The following is a 16,364-nucleotide window of genomic DNA, read 5'->3' as shown; positions in this document are numbered from 1 at the left end:
AAAGACAGAGCTCATGAGATATAATTAACACCAGGCTAAGTGCTACTTAAGCACCTGGTGTTGTTTATATTCTGAGTTACGCAGACCTTACTGTTAATTTTGTCACGAGTAAGCACATGTCATTGTCATGCTAGACTTCAGATTATTTTATCCTTGTTATCTTAGAACTTCTCTGTTCTGCCTTAGTTAAGGTCTCAACTGAGGAAGTTTTCATTTCAGCTGTAACTGTTACTATTACTGCAGTTTTAAAGTTATACAGAGGTTGCTGAATGCTAATTAGTGGGGGTTTGAAGCTAAATATAAGCACTGAGGAATGTGGGGATCTGTCTGTCATTTGACATCTGCACTAGACTGGATTAAGCTTTCTAGAGTTTCCTTCTCTTTAGAGATGTTCTTAGATGTGGTGTCAGAAATATTTGTTAAAAAATTCTGCAGTCTGTCTTACGCTGAACAGTGGCACAAAGGAACAAAGTGGAAAAGGGGCACTGAGGGTTAGGATGCTGTGGTTATTTAATAACTTAGAAGTATTTTCTACACCTTCTGATGGTTCACACAGAGGCTTTTCTAAGGTCAGTATTTGTTCAGGTTCTACTTGTAGAGAAAGAGAGCAAGCGGGAAAGAAATGAAGAGCAAACCAGAAATGTATTTCAATGTATTTTAACTTGTTACTTGTTTCTTGATGTCCCTACTGAAAAGGAAGTAGGGGAAACCTTGGAAACCCAAGTGGTTTTGGCTGTAGTTAAGTTAGGAGCACCCTGGTGAATTATTTTTCCCTTCTCCAGTCAGGACTGTGGCCTGAACTGTAGATCAAAGAAGAGCAGCACTTTGTTTAATCTGGCATAAAAATCTACTTTACCCCAAAGAGACAAGAAGAAAAAGAAATCGAGGCCCTGGCTCCTTGGCAACTGTGAATTAGGTTGTTCAAATGGTTGGTAACCGTAACAGTTAAAAAAAAAAAACTTGGAAAGATATATTGCTACCATATTGGAAAGGACATTGCATCCCAAGCCAGGGTTGTTTCCTGCTGTTCCAAGTTCATAGCAGCGTGTGGATAGACTTCTCTGCTTATTTCCTCGCAGTATTGCAAATAATAAAAGGTGGCCAGCTGATACATCTTCAGGTGTGCTTCAGAAAATGCATGCTGAAGATGCAAGCAGTGCTTTTATTCTCTGAATCTGTTCTGCATCACATGCTGCCTTTACAGCCATTGAGCCAGGGAAATGTGACATGGCAGGTCCCCATTTGTTGTGGGTCTGACCACATGGCAGACTGTGCCTGCTGGTGACACTGAGCTCTGATGCTGTGTTTGGAGCAGAGGCTGCACTGTGACCCTGCGTGCTGCTGTCAGCTCCTGCGCTGTCACATGCAAACCTCCCGAGTGCTTTGATGGGGACTTGAAAGCCAGTCCAGGATTCCTGAGTGCTGTTCCTGGTGAATCTCCTCAGTGCACATCTTGCTCATCACACCAAAGTCTTGACTTCCTGCTGCTGAACAACCTGGGCTGATCAGTGTTGTGGCTCAGGCCAGTCCAGGTGGGAAGCTTACCTGGAGTCTGGGTCAGTGTGGTTAGAGCACACCTGCAGCAACTGGGAGTCACAATCAGGATGCTGCTTATTAGGCACTCATACCAATCACCCACACCTTGCTCATCTTTTACCACAAGCTGCTTATTTAACCACAAGCCTGGGGTACCAAGCTGGGCTTTTTCAGAGCTGGACAGACAATTCCAGGTGAGTAGAGATCCCCATGATGAATTTATGGCCAGCACTTCAGCTGTTGTCTTGCTGATGTCTATGAGTGCATACTCAGGCTATCCTGTGACAAAGCTCTCTCAAGTCCTTCTTGGAAGGGAATTCTGCTTCCTGCATGTGTAGCTGGATGCTTTTTTTTTTCTTATCTGTCTGTTTTATTAGGAAATTAGTGAAAGTTAAATTAATATCAAACCCAAATATTCTTGCTATCAGCAAAGCTGGCTACATTCTGTTCTACCACCAAGTGGCCAGAGAAAAAAATGAACATCAGTCTACTTAATAATCACTACTTATCTATTGTAAAAGAAGAACCCTGTCTTGATCTCTCTTTGGAATGGAAAACAAACACAGTTCCATCAATCTTTATCCTTCAGCAATGCTTTTGAATGTTTTTATAATTCATGATGCTCTCTTGTCCATCTACAGCTGTGTTACAGTGAGGTGGCCAAAGCTGGATATATTAACTTGAGGCAAGTCTAGCACTATAAGGAAAATGTCATTCCATTCTTCACCTGTCAGTACATTCTGGCATGTTTTCCCCCTTCTTTTCCTTGTTTTGGTGACATCAACTTGTTGACCAGAATTCAGTTAGCATTGTTGAAGTCTCTTCTCTGAATATTGCTGCCACTTGTTTGTAAATGTTTAAATTTGTTTGTTATAGATTGATTTTGTACCTCTCCATTTTGTTCCATCTAAATACAGATGTTCTTCCCACTTCCTTGAGATTGTTGACTTCTAATGATACCTGCTAAAATGGCAGCTGTGTATCTCTAAGGGCTGTTTATGCCAGTAGCTCTTGAAGCTGCAGCTGCTGTGCCCCCTGTGGAGCAAAGAGTTTGACAGCAAAGAGCTGTTAAGAGGATTTTCTAGATATTTGTACACCAAATTGTGGTGATTTTAATCTACGTTTGATTTCCTTTCTATGCTCTGGCAACATTATGTGGGCAAGGATTAAAACCACTGTTTTGTTACTTTACTTATCAAAGTAAATCACCCTAATGCTTCCCCCCATCACGGGGACTGTTACCCCATTAGATGGAACATAATAAATTTGTTCTTGAGCATTCTGTATTGACAGGCTTTTTTCGTAATTATGCTACCTTCTGCTTACTTGTAAAATGATTTTTCAGATTTTTTTTCATCTTTCTACAAGGTGCATTTAAGTAATTTGCAGTTTACTGAGTTGTGCTTTTAAAGATGGGACCTTTGTTTGCCTTCTGTTTGTCCAGAACCTTCCAGAATTACATGAAGATCAATGTTATTTATTCACAGATTAACTGTTACAGCTACTTCTGAGCTGCTTTAGGGCAGACTTCATCAGCCCTACATACTTGGTTGTGTTCAATTTAAGTATCTCAGGGTGACCTGAATGTGGCTTCCATGAGGTCTAGAATTTTTGTCGTTCTGTCCCCAGACCCCGTTGTTACAGAAGGAGGCCTGCTGCCATTCCCAGTTCCTGGCTCTATGGGCATGGGGTGATCCAAGCCCTATGCATAGAATCTGCTCCACAGCTTGGATAATTTATGATGTTTCCTTTTCTCTCCGGAGAAAGAGGATTTAGCACACAGCCCCCCAGTTGGGCTGGATTGACAGAAGTGTTATTTAACCTGCTTTGTCTTTGTTCTGGACTGTGTCTTTCTCTTGATAGGAAAAATTACCTTGAGTCACCATTAATCTTTTAGTGAATGTGGAAGTAAAGAAGGCATTGATGACTTTCTTATTTTTTTCCTCTCCGCTTTTTGTGTGGGGTGTATGTAGTTTGTTTTGCAGTTCTGTCCCTGATTTTTTTTTTCTCTTCCTCATATGGTCTTCCTTGATATTAACCCTTCCTTGTGTGTTGCTATTTCCATGTTAGTGTTCAAGTTTTTGGAGTTAATTAAGATCACAGGCATTCCATTTCCCTCCTATCAGTTTGCCACTGTACTCTTGGTGTAGTCTGTCCAGAAAATTCCAGCTTTACTCTACATTGCTTCCTATGGGAAGTCTTTCCAAGAAACCAATCTCCCCAGCTTGCTGTCATCTCCTGTTTTGCAGTCCAGTGTCCAATCTTACCTTTCCCCTGACAGCAAAACATTTGAGGTCGTGATTCTCTTTCATCCAAGTTATCTTATGGTGGCAGTGTTCAGCCAGTCCATTCCTGCAAGGTAGGAAGGTGTTCAAGGCAGCTGATGACACAGTTCAGCTCCCTCACCTTAAGAAACAAATGTGTTCCTGACACACTGGCAGGGTGGGGTGAGCAGCCTTTGACTGGCAGTGTTGCCTTTCCATAACCCTGGCTCATTTTCCATGACTTCTGGGTTATTGCTGTGTGGAAGTTTCTAACCACACTGGACGCCTTTTCCTCCCTCTGACATAACATAACATTTCAAATTCCCAGATAAATCAAAACTTTTGCTGGTGGGAACTGCATTTACAAAAGACAAAAGTATATTTGAGCTGCCAACTGCTGTTTGTATTCATCCATGTTTGTGATCCCTGTCGTTTGCTGTTAGGGAACAAACTTGATGCGCGTGGATTTTGATTTGCGTAAAACCACAGAGAATGTGGCGTTTGATCTGAACATCTTAGAGGGCAAGGAGGATTTGGTATGTGAACAAAACTCTTCACTATTCTCTTGGGTAAAGGGCTTTGCACATCCACTCAGAGGGCAGAGACAACAGCATATAACTTAGGTGCCCAATTGCACCCTGTGTGTCTCCAAGGAGCTGAAGGAGCAGCTCCCAATTGCTCCACAGTCTGAAAACAGGCAGCTCAAAGCTCCAGCAAAAGGCACAGTGCATTCAGGGCAATCGGGTGCTTTAATGCTTTGGGAAACAAAAAGGGCTAAATTTGCAGCTATCCCATAGGAGTTATCTGTGAGCTCTATCTGCAAATAATAATTTAATCAGCTTATTTGGCTGCCCATGGTCACAAAGCCGTAAGTGATTAAAAATTATCCTTTTTGTAACAAAATAAGCTGTGGAATAAAAATGAGATTCTAAGGTGATTCTAACGTGCCCTGCTCTGGCAATGTGATAAGGAGCACTTCTGTAGACAGCCAAAGAATCTCACAGCAAAAGGTTTGGGGACTGCTACAGAGAAGTCTTTTCAGACTTTAGGGTGGTTTAGACTGAATTTAGACTTCTTTTCTTTCTTTTTTTTGCCTTTCTTTCTTCTTTTTTTTCCTTTGTTCCTTTTTTTTTTTTTTTTCCAGTGTATTCATGTTCCTTTGGGAGCTGAATGGGGGAGAGGGACTTCTTTCAAAGGCCACATGGCTCACTTCCAATTCTGATAGATAAAGTCAACCTGCTTGGCCCCACCAACAGGAAATAGGATGCTGCCCCTTTAAGCAGGCTGTAAGGAGTATGGAATTACGGCTAACTTGGTTTGGAGCCTTTGTGTAAGGCTTTCAGGAAGAGATAAACCATTAATCATGCACAATTACTCTGACCTTGCATGAACTAAAGCCTCTCTGAACACATAAGATTACGGTCTCTGGGGACCTTGAGACACTGACACGATCAGCTCGTCCGAGGGCATTGGAAACGGCTGCACAAAATGGCTGAAAGCTTGGCCTTGCTTTCCTTCCCTTAAACCCGAGTCTCTTTCCACCCAGGACAGAGATTTATCCACATGCTTGCAGTGCACACTGAAGAGAAGTTGTTTCCCTTGTGCCAAGCTTTGAGTTCATGAGTGGAAATTATGGCAGTGCTGAAGAGAATAAATTACATTTGAGTTTTGAGGAGATGTTTTTTTAATACTTACTGAGTTGGAGCATTTCACACTTCTGCTCTCTCCCTGTGGGGGACTCTCTTTTTCTCTGGGGTTAGCACAGCTTGTAGTACAAGTGATATGGTCAGTGGCAGAGGTTGTTGGGTAGCTCTGCAGTGTAATTCACTTTTGCTGGTGTTATTCCTTTCCTGGTGCCAGCCTCACCTGTTCTAATTAGATTTTAGATTATGATTTTCATGGTCAGTTACATTCTTGCTCCTAGTTTTGTTTCGGATTTCTTTGACCTCTTAGACTCCTTAAACAACCATGTCTCACCTACTGTGATGTACTTTCCTCTGTCTCTTCTTTTTCCAGCCTCTGGCACTAGCAGCAATATGTAAAATAATAACGAAGATAAATAAGCAATTAAGCACTTGCTCATTAAGTAATTACTGATTTTAACTTGTCATTTTTCAAAATTAGAGTGAGCTAAAAGCACACATGAACAGTTGCAGAAGCTCGGCTGACTCAGTGAAATGCAGTTTCTTGTTTGATCCTTCATCCTGTGTTTGATCCCTACAGCTTCATTCACTTACCAAGTTTATACTGCTATAAATATTTTACTTGCATATGTGATCATTTGACATTATTATTTACTGCAGTGTGACACCTATTTTGAATGAATTTTACATTGCTTTAGCTATCTTTCCTCTTTCCACTGACGTAGCAAATTTCTGTTTTTTCAGAGATGTGGTTTTAAGAAGATGGAGATGGCTCACCCTGCATTAAAGGACTGGGCAGGGGATTTCAAACTAAAATATGTGTCCAGTTCTGACCAGCGCCTCCGTGTTGCTGTGTAAGAAGATGGGTTAGTCCAGAAGGAATAAATATGGTCTTCACAGAGTGAATGATGCAGAGAATGTGTATTAGGAACTTCTCCCTGAAAAGGGGTTTAAAAGGTAGAATCATAGCATTGAAGAATGTCCTGAGCTGGAAGGCACCCACAAGGATCACTGAAATCCAAAAGGTGGGCATAATTCAAATACCATGGGGACAAGGACAGCAGAGGAATTGCTTTACCAGGTAAGATCTCTGGCAGGAATGTCAGACTTGTTGCTTCAGGACATCAGTCGCTCTCTAACGCTGAAGATAAATAAGGAGAAATTCTTTTATAAGGAAGATTTCTCCAGATTGTTTGCTGCAAGCCTTCTGCACAGTGTCCCTGACTGTTTCCATAGACTTAGTTCATGGGTTTGGTAACAGCTGATTTGTATCAGAAGGGTATTAAAAGGCTCCCTGTGCCATCAGGCATTGAGGATGAGAGCCTGGTTTGAGGGAGCTGTCCAGTCCTAGCTGGAGAAGACACATACTGTGCTGCTCTTCTTCATGGATATTTTATTAAGTTTTTTTCCTTCTTTTATGTTTTCCACTAATGTGTTCTAAACATGCAGCCAATGGTTAAAGGGCTGTTGGTTCTAAGAAATATTCAGCAGAATGTAAACTCATTGAAAACAAAACAAAACAAAAATAGCGTGGGTGCTAAGGGACAGACTTGTCCTGATTGTGGTGCTGTGGGGCCACAAGTGCTCATGGCATTCTTGGGCAGCTTGGGCTCACAGCCAGTTTTCAGAGAAGCACGAATCCCAACCCTGCTCCTCTCTTAGGAAAGGGGCTGTGGAAGGGATGGGAATTAGCTGTGAGACGGAAAAGGCAAGAGATTGCTATCAGGAGGGGATGAGGGGAGTCTGTGCTGCAGAAGCCAAAGTCAAACAAAGGTAGATTCTTACCTGATGTATCCCAGCTGAAGTCAGTGTCAGAGCTGCATCAAAATCAGGCTTGAAGGGAGCAGTATCAGGCCCACATTGTTTTTCTGCTTTGTTTTTAGTGCTGTTGCACCTCGTTGTGACCAAAGGCGTGGAAAGATCCACTGTAAGAGGTTTAAAGTGGAACAATTCTTTATTTGAAGGGAAAAGGACAACCCGCTGCTTTTTGGGTGCAGTCCAGGTGTGCATTCCGTATCTACACTGCAGTGCTGTCAGTACAGCTGTGTAGCTCTTCCTGAGGCAGCTGTTAACAAGCTGGCCTTGATACTTCTGCCTGTGCTGCCAGAACTGTAATAGACTCCATGTGTGCCTTCTCCAAAAATACTACAGACTCTGCCTCTCACTATACTCCTAGGAGTACTGATGGTCACTACCTTAAAACTACCTCAGCCGTGTGTATTCAACCTATTCATGCTTTGGACTGAAAGGGTGAGTATTTTCTTTAGTTTTAGATTTGATTCTACAAAATCTAAGACCTGACTGAATGGTTTCTGTAAGTAAACCTGTCCTGATTTTACCATTCTCCATTTGGAATCTCAAAGGCTTTGTTTGTGTGGGTCTGAGAGATAAAAATGGGGAGAGAGACAGTCAGGCAGCAGAGATCTGTGTAGATAATTCTCTGCTGCTGGCAGTCCAGGTGACTCATTTAAAGCAGTGGAAGAGCTGGCTGAGGGCTGTTCCATCCTAATAGGGAGGAGAGAACTCCAGGGGTTAAAGGCAAGAGCATCCCTTTTATAATTAGGACAGATCAGAAGTGGAGCAAAATGTTCTTGCAGCTGAATCAGCTGCCCTCTAACCAGCCTGGAGTCTGGAGCTGGGGCCTGATGGACACTTGTACAGAATGCAATTTAATCTGTAATGGCTGAGGAGGACTCCTCAAAGTCTGCGGCAAATGGCAATTATTGTCCCTTTTTGTCACATCCCCCCCAACCAAAACAAAAAAGGAGGAAAATTAATGAAAATAACAACAGGGAAGGATCCTAACTAGCATGCCCTGCCTCCCCCTTTCTCTTTAAAAATCCTCTGCAATGTAGTGACTGAAATGAGCTGCCCGGTATAATAAAATCTCTGGAGCACCAATGTGAAACGAGAATTCCTCCCCCACACACAGGCACACACACCCCTGCTCCCTAATGAGCAGGGAGACGCCAGCTCGGGGGCTGCAGCCAGTGTTAAATTAGCAGAGAAGGCCATCGAAGTGGGCTGACTCCAGCGTAAACTGCCTTAAGTGTCTGTTTATTAAATCACACCAGCGCTTAGAGTCTGCCCTGCTGCCACATCAGAGCTGTCTGCACACAGACGAACCCTGGCCAGTCCCAGGGGAACCTGGGCCAACTGGATACTGGTGGTAATAAAGGCAGGGGGAGGAGGGAGCAGCCCTCACCAACAGCCCCTCGTTAGGTTCCATCATGGGTTATTCTTCTAGAGCAGAAAATCCTTTATTTAGGGTCACTGTTTGCATTTGTAGCAGTGGGGAAACCATAAAGTTGTGTTCCTCTCTCCTTGTTAGGAAGCAGGAGTAGAGGCAGGCACTTGCTTGCTAAACTGGTGTGTCTGAGCCTTGGAAGTGGCTTTCCTGTGTCAGTCCTTACAGGGAAGTGTGGCCTTCGCTTTCAACTCAGTCGTTGAGTTACAATGGGAGAAGGTTGTTAATACCCAATGATTTTCTAAAAGAATTCCCTGGTGTCAATGTATCTAAGCCTTTGGAAATAAAAAATTCTGCTGTTCAAACCTTAGGTTATCATACTAAAGCAGGGAAAAATCAAAATGCTTCAGTATATTTGTGCAGTGGGAGGTACAGTGAGGGTTTAATTCCAGATGGGATTTCTACACTTGCCTGCTAAACAGTAATACCACATATTCTGCAGTTAAGGCAGACAGGAGAGAGATATTCAAGCTGGAAACTTTGTTCTGTAAGTCAGGAGACATCACTTCTAATGCTGTTAGTTCTGAAACAAAAGCCCTACTATGTTCCCCTCTTTCTCAAGGACTGGTTTTTAAACACAGGTGGAACCAGGGCTGCTGGTTTATGACTCTGCTGCTTACATTACCAGTGGCCCTGTCTTGCTCTCTACTCTACACATCCAAGATAAGTATTCTTTTTTGCATAAATCCCTGGGGAAAATTCTGGGGAAAAGTGGATAACCCTCTCATCCCATATGGAGGCATAGAATGAAGTTTTGGAAGAGTGTCTGAAATAGAGTTTGTGCTCACGAGTGGCATGGGCTTGCTGAACAGCTCTTCAAGTTGCCATCCTCCCACTTAGGCCTGGTCTTTCTCTGTGATAGATTTTTAAGCTTCAAACAAGTTTCATCCATGTGTTGTCAGGTCAGGATGTTGAATGTACAGCATGTAGCTCCATTTTTTTGTTTCAGCTAATTGGTGGATACTTCCATACTTGTGTTCCCTGCTCAGCCTGCTGGTTTATGTCTTCCATGAGGGATTTTTGCTGCTCATAGGCTTCCAGAGGCTCCATTGCAGCCCAGATTCCACTTCCTGTTAAAGCAGGTTTGGAGTCATGGTCAAACATCCTTTTGGGAGGTGGGCCATTGACATTGGAGACGAGCAGCAGTTGTTGAGCCAATTTGTATGAGGAAGGAGCCATGTAAAGTTTAATATGAAGTGGTTGGTTTAGCTGGCAGAAAGGGAGAGGTGGGCTGTTTTCCATTTCCCTTTAAAATGTCAAACACTAATAGTCTCTTCCGACCATCCTGAGATTGCCAAGTAATTGACTCCCGCCTACAGCAAAAACCTCCCTGATCCACAAAGCAGGAAGCTGATGACAGCAATTGCCTGAACGTGTCCAAATTAGTCAACCCCTGACAGCCCCAGCAGGGTCAGCAGTGGCAGCCCAGGGGTCGCAGGGCAGCAGGAGATGGAGGTTGAAGATTGCCCTGCTTCCTATGCCCTCTCATGCCTCCAGGACATAGCAAGGACATGAGGGATTCCCAGCTGGAGCAGCCAGCACCTGAACTACGTGTCCAACAGAGACGTGTTTATCCAGAGGATCTGCTGTAAATTAGCCAAAGCAGGGGCTTAGGGGCAGAGCGGGGAAGTGCCTGTCCCTGCGAGTGGCAGCAGAACACGTGTGTGGGGTGAGCCGGTGTCACATAGCTCCTGCTGGGTTTTCTCCAGGGTTTCCCTGCTCTGCTGCGTGGGACTGACCTGTTTACAACTTGCTGGGGTCTGTCCCAGGGCTGAATTATATTTTCTGTAGCTTCATTTGTTCTCTCTGTGCAGTCGATTGCAGGAAAATGTATGGACATAGAGTATTTAGGAATATGCACACAGCCCTGGAGCTCAGAGAGGAGACAGAGAAGGGTGTCCACCAAGCCATTCCTGAGCCTCTTCAAGACATCCAGTTATGTGTGCTGGGTGGTTTGGTTTTATGAAGTGGTGGCAGTAAAGCAGCAAAGAATCTCTGGCCCCATTCCCCTCTCTCTTGCCTTTGAAAGGACTTCAGTGTGCCTGTGACGTCTTGAAGGCAGCTCAAGCATCTAAGGGTTGTGGCCTTTTCATAAGATTATTTTAGGACTCGGAGAGAGGACAGAGGGAGAAAGAGAGAAGCACTGTCTCAGAGCTCCCAAGCAATACCTCTGTTGTTACAGGCAGGATGAGAAAGTTTGAAGAGCAGGCTCTTTGTGTGCTAGGCTGTATTCCAGTCTGTGCTTCCTAAAGCAGGGGAGCTGGGGACAGGGAGCCTGCCCTGACAGCTCCCTGAGCACGCTGCTGCAGGTCAGGACCTCTGCCCGGGGAAGGAGCACTGCCTGTGGGCCTCCCATGTCTGCTCATGGAAAGCTCTGTCACACTCTGACAAAGGTCACTTTTACATCCCGTCTTCTGAAAGGTCACAGCATGACCCCAGGTGCAGGAGAAGGAGGAGAGACAAGGCAGCTTTCTCCCTTTTTCTTTTTTTTTTTTTTTTTTTTTTTAATTTGTTGCTACTGCCTGAAAAAAATATGCCTTGTCTTTGCTCTTGTACTGCCCCCTCTCTCGACCTGCACTGGCACCTTCTCTTCCTAAATGCTACAGCATAAGCTCTCCCTTTATAGGTTTCAATGGCTGGTTACTGGATTTCCTCCTCTTTGTCCACTTCGTTCTCCCTGCAGAGCTGTAGCTGCTGTCCCTCAAGGAATGAGCAAACACTTCCAACCCCGCTGTGCCCTCCAGGTGTAAAACTCTCTGAGCGCAGTCCTTCACCACAGCTTGTGTGAGATGCAGGAGCACAAACTGCTACAAGGATAGTTTTTCCGCTGAGGGCTGGGTGGGGGGAAAGTAACAATCCTTCTCTTACTCATCCCAGCATATAGCAGTAAATGGATACATCTCCTGATGGGAAAACTGCCTTCCCTTGCTCCTTTTTGGAGCTGATCACACAGGTCAGTGGGGCAGGGAGCACAGGTAAAGGCCAGATGCTCAGGTGTCACACACTGCTGCAGAGCTGTTTCCCAAACTAAGATTTACTGAACCAGCTAGAGCATGAAAATGATTTGTTTTTCTTGACTTAGGTAAGGCCCCATGGTTAACAAGACATATATGTGCAAACCCATAAGGCTTCAATTCAGAACTAGTTTCTTTAACTGCTGGATCATCCTCCCAGTGTGATTTGAAATTCTTCCCTGTCATAGAATTTGCAACAGCAGTGGAATTATTTTCTGCATTTCAGATGCTAATGGAAGGGATAAATACAGGGGGTTTCTCTGTCTACTCAATTTAATAATTCTTTTCTTCAGGGCTGGCCTGAGATGCTGAATATGGTTCTCTGTTTGAGGACTGCAGGGGCTTGTCACAGATGCTGGACATGGTCCTCCAAACGGCAGACATGGGACATTAAGTTTCAGAAACACAGTTGACTTTGTGAGGGTCATAACTTGATACAAGTTATTTTATTTACAGCATTCATTCTTCACACAGAATTTCCTTAAGATGTTTAAGTAGAGATATAAAGAGTTAGAGAAACACAGAGGAGTCTCTTTTCAGACAACTCACTATAACTTTTGAACAGGGAACAGCCTGTCCCTGGCTTGTCTTCGAAAAATAGATAGCCAAGTTTCACTTTAAGATGTAATGATGTGCATCTCTCTTAGATCTCTCTGTAAGGGCTCTTGCTACTCACATAGATGAGTCACATCTCTCAGAATGTTTTTTAAGACAGTGTTCCTTTAATGGAGGTACTTGCTGTGAGCCCAAAGTAATTAAGTATCTCAAGACTGTCTTACTTTCAGTTGTAATACCTTAAAAAATCCACATCTAATTCCCAGGATCTCAGAGGAAATTGATGCAGCTTGCAGGCTACCCACCAGGCCAGTGGACCTGTTCCTGACCTTTAACTATGCAGATCGATGGAGTTCTTGTATATTGGCCAGACCACACGAAAGTCAAAGTCGGTGGAGAAGCAGGAAGTTATATAAGGTCAAAAACTAGGTCATGGCCGAGCTGGGAATGCCAATGAACTGGGCTACCTGTTGAGCAAAGAAAGGAAGAAATAGCCATGATGAAGAGTACCCAAAGGTGGTTTTCCAGGTTCCCACTCAGAAAGGAGACTGTTTCGCTAATTGGGTCTTAAAAGGTCTTTTCTATTCTGTTTAAATTCTTACAATACGCCCCTCACCGAGATATGAGGGTGTCTGTCTAAGGATGTCTCTCTTTTCACTCTTTTCAGCTGTGTTTGTTTTCCTCCCTCCCCTCACCCATTCTTTGCAGGTTCATGAAGAGCATTCAGACCCCATGAGGGGGTCTCTACAGATCTCCTAAGAAGATTAAGCTCTCTGAATATTTCATGCCCCTGATTGACAGTTCTTGAGGACCTCTTGTAAGCCTGGCGCCCGTATTCTTGCTTAAAAAAAGAAGAGAGAGAGGGAGACAAGAAAATCACATCCACAGAAAAAAATTGATCCTATGGGCCCGACCTCTGCTGACAGAAGGCACTAGACAGAGGCAGCTCCTCCTGAACGTCTCCCCCTCCTTTCCCTCCCGCCAGTCTCTACTGTGAAATAAAAGGAAGGTAATGGGATTTTAAGAGGCCAGGAGTAGGCAGAGGAGGAGGAGGTGGTTGTGCCCCCTCCCCTGAGCCCCAGTGCTGCGGCTGCCGGTCCCTCAGGAGCCACTGTGTGCCCCTGTCCCCGGCTCCCGTTCGGTGCCGCGCCTGCCCGTTCCTAACAAGCTGCGGGCCGAGCCGCCGGCCCTCATTAGGGGCTGAGCCGGGAGCCAGCCCCGCGCTCCCCGTTCCGCCCCATTAAGGGTTTGCCCCCTGCTTGACAGCGGGAAAGGGAGCTGGCGACCTGTAAATTCTCATCAGGCTGCTTGAGAACCTCCCTGCCCCCTCAGTCAGCCCACAATAGGCAGCTGAGGAGTTTCTCCTTTCTTAGAGAGGCAGGGCCAAGCAGGTCTCCTCACGTGCTGGCTTTAGTAGAGGTTACTTGGTGGAAACAGGGGGATGAGGATGAGGGGGAGAGAAGCAGAAAGAAACAGCTCTTAGCCCTTCTTGCAGCTGGAGCACAGTGAGATTTGCTGCTGTGCTTGCTTGATACCAGTGTTGGACTGCCATGTCTTGTGTTCTGCTTCATGCTCAGAAATTGGCACAGCTTCCTGCTAGCAAATTTATGGGAATCATCCATGGTGCTGGGGATACTGCGCAGTTACGACCATGCAGATAAATGGAATGGTCACTGCTGAGTGACCAACTTTTGCAGTACTTTAACCTTTTCCTTGCTCAAGACTCCAGAGTTGCTGGACTCAGTTTGAAGTCTCCTCTTTGATGTTAGACTTGCCTTCTCAGCACGATTAATCTGCAGCCTAACACAAATCTCTATGAAACTTGAACATCCTTTCTGTGTAGGTTCAGTGTTTCTGTGTGAGGTATGGCTGCACACTCCAGCAGTGGCACTTTGGACCATGTGAGTAGGGGACTCCTTGAGGTACATGTAAGATATTACATGTAAAAGACATGGGCACTTTTATAAAGCATCTGTCGAGCCCATTAGTTATGCAATAACATCATCTTTTTAAGGTCAATTATTATTTTTACCTGCTAATTGATGTCCCATTTATTTGCAATAGCCATCTTGGTGGAATGCCAGTGCCATTCCTCAACAGTGCTTATCCTGCCAGTGTTCTCTGGATGGGGTGTGCACCCTATGTTGCAGCTCATTATTTTGGTTTGGAGGGAAGAGGAGAGCATCTCGGTGTTGATAACCATCACGTGATACTATGCACAAGATTGGTGTGCAAACAGAACCAAAGGAAGCTTTAGCTCTTGGTTAGTCTCACACCACTGGTATTAAGCTTTATGAAGGATCGATTGTTAGGGCACAATATTGTCACCCCCAGTTTAGTCCTCATGTCGGTTGTTAGTCCTGGCACTGCCACCCTGTGCCCTGCATGCGTGCCTGGGTGTACTGGGCAGACAACAAACTGTTCCAGTGCCAGTGGGTTTGGAGGAATTTAATCCTCCCCTACTGAAATGAAAAGATGGGACATGGACTAGATTTTCATCTTAAATGTAGCTGATATGAAGTGGAAAACACTAGACAGACTTCCTCATAGCCCTACCAGAGTCAGGAAGATGGAATCCTAGATCTGGAAACTTTTTTCTGAGTTTTGAAAGAGGAAGAACTATGCCCACAGTTTTCTTGTAGTGGGTATAGTCTCTATAGACAAAACCCTAGACCTAAGGTCAGTGAAACCGTTTTAAAATCCAGTTCTATAGGATAAGTCTTTCTGGTTCCTTAAAATCCCTTCCTCTACTCAGCTTCTTTGTCACTCTGAGCAGAGCAGCTGAGAATGACAGAGCCTGAAGACAAAGCTACCCTTGAGTTGTTCTCAGCTTCTGACATGGTTTGCCCAATCTCTCTCATGGAGACAGAGAAGGAGCTTTTCAAAAAGTGCCTGAATGCCTCCTCATCCTCTCACCACTCCTCTTTCAGATGAGCAACAAATAAAGCAGGGAAGGCTGAATTTTTCTTGATAGCAATCTGCTGGCCTACTCACAGACTTCTGCTTCTCATCAACCATGCTATTTCATCTGTAATTAAACTAGAGATGGTTTTTCTGGAAGGAATCTGCTGATGTTTGGGACTGATGGGATGTATTCACTACCCAGCTTGAGGTATCTTACCTGCATTGATAAGATTAGGACACAAATCACACATGCTGTGCTCCTGCTCCAAAGGCTCTGGAGAAGCTTGTTTGCCTCTCTCTTCTGTCTGCACAGAGACTTGAGGTAGAGATCCTTTCCCTGGCTTAGAGAACTGGGGTATAATTAGGCAGGCAGTAAAAATATCCCTCAGTGCCACAGGAGAACTCTAAAGATCCTTGTGCACGCATGTGTTGAAATGGTCAAGGAGGTTTTGTGTCTTTTTCCAGGAGCAATTTCTATCTCTTCTATTAAGTGTGGTGCCATGTAGAGCTTATTGATAATATCACATTTTTCTGGACTAGTCCTAGGAAAATAGACCTCATCTTCTGTTTCTAGACACCTGATACAGGCCAACATACTGCTCTGCAACGCAGTCCTTAGCTCCCTACAGAACTGTGGAATAATACAAGTTGGAAGGGAGTTTTGGAGGTCATATGATCTAAGCTCAAAGGAGAGGGGAGAGCAGTTCAGAGTCCTGCTCCATCCTTAATCCCATACAACCATCTTTTCCCATTAGGGTTTCCAAGAGTCAGCATTGCCACATTCTGCCAGCCCTCCCTGCTGGAGTGGCACTCCTGCAGTGGCTGTGGCCAAGGGAGGCTGTGTGACCTCTGTGTGGAACTATGGAACAGAGGTGGGCTGGGTTTGCTTCTGGGGTCTCAAAATTGGAAGTCCATGTCACTCATCCAGGTGGAAAACTGCACATAGCTATAGTGCTGGATATGTTAAAAAGTGGTTATCACAGTAACAGAAGAAGAAAACGAAGGGTTTCCATAAGGAATAAAAAAATAGTAATGGATAATCTGTTCTTTTTTGAAATGCTTATCCATGTTCAAAACCAGAGTGAAATTTAAGCTTGGTTTGTAGGGTTTGAAATTTCTGGATAATTTTTTCCATTTTAATTTGTGGTTAGGAGTAGAACCAGAAAGACCAAGATCCCTCACAATTTATTCAATAAATTTG

The 16,364-nt window shown here is 44.4% G+C and overlaps 1 long non-coding RNA gene across 1 annotated transcript in view; it reads left to right on the top strand.

Annotated features, from left to right (window-relative positions):
* The window catches only part of LOC108449682, a 182,094-nt gene that overhangs the window by 1,392 nt on the left and 164,338 nt on the right, over positions 1–16,364 (top strand). Inside the window, exon 2 of the long non-coding RNA XR_001865938.1 lies at positions 6,188–6,524. This is a non-coding gene — a long non-coding RNA (uncharacterized LOC108449682). The remainder of the gene's footprint in view (positions 1–6,187; positions 6,525–16,364) is intronic.

The sequence above is a fragment of the Corvus brachyrhynchos genome, unplaced genomic scaffold (assembly GCF_000691975.1).
Source record: "Corvus brachyrhynchos isolate BGI_N302 unplaced genomic scaffold, ASM69197v1 scaffold19, whole genome shotgun sequence".
In the NCBI taxonomy this organism is placed as follows: domain Eukaryota; kingdom Metazoa; phylum Chordata; class Aves; order Passeriformes; family Corvidae; genus Corvus; species Corvus brachyrhynchos.
This window is presented reverse-complemented; position numbering and strand designations above follow the sequence as displayed.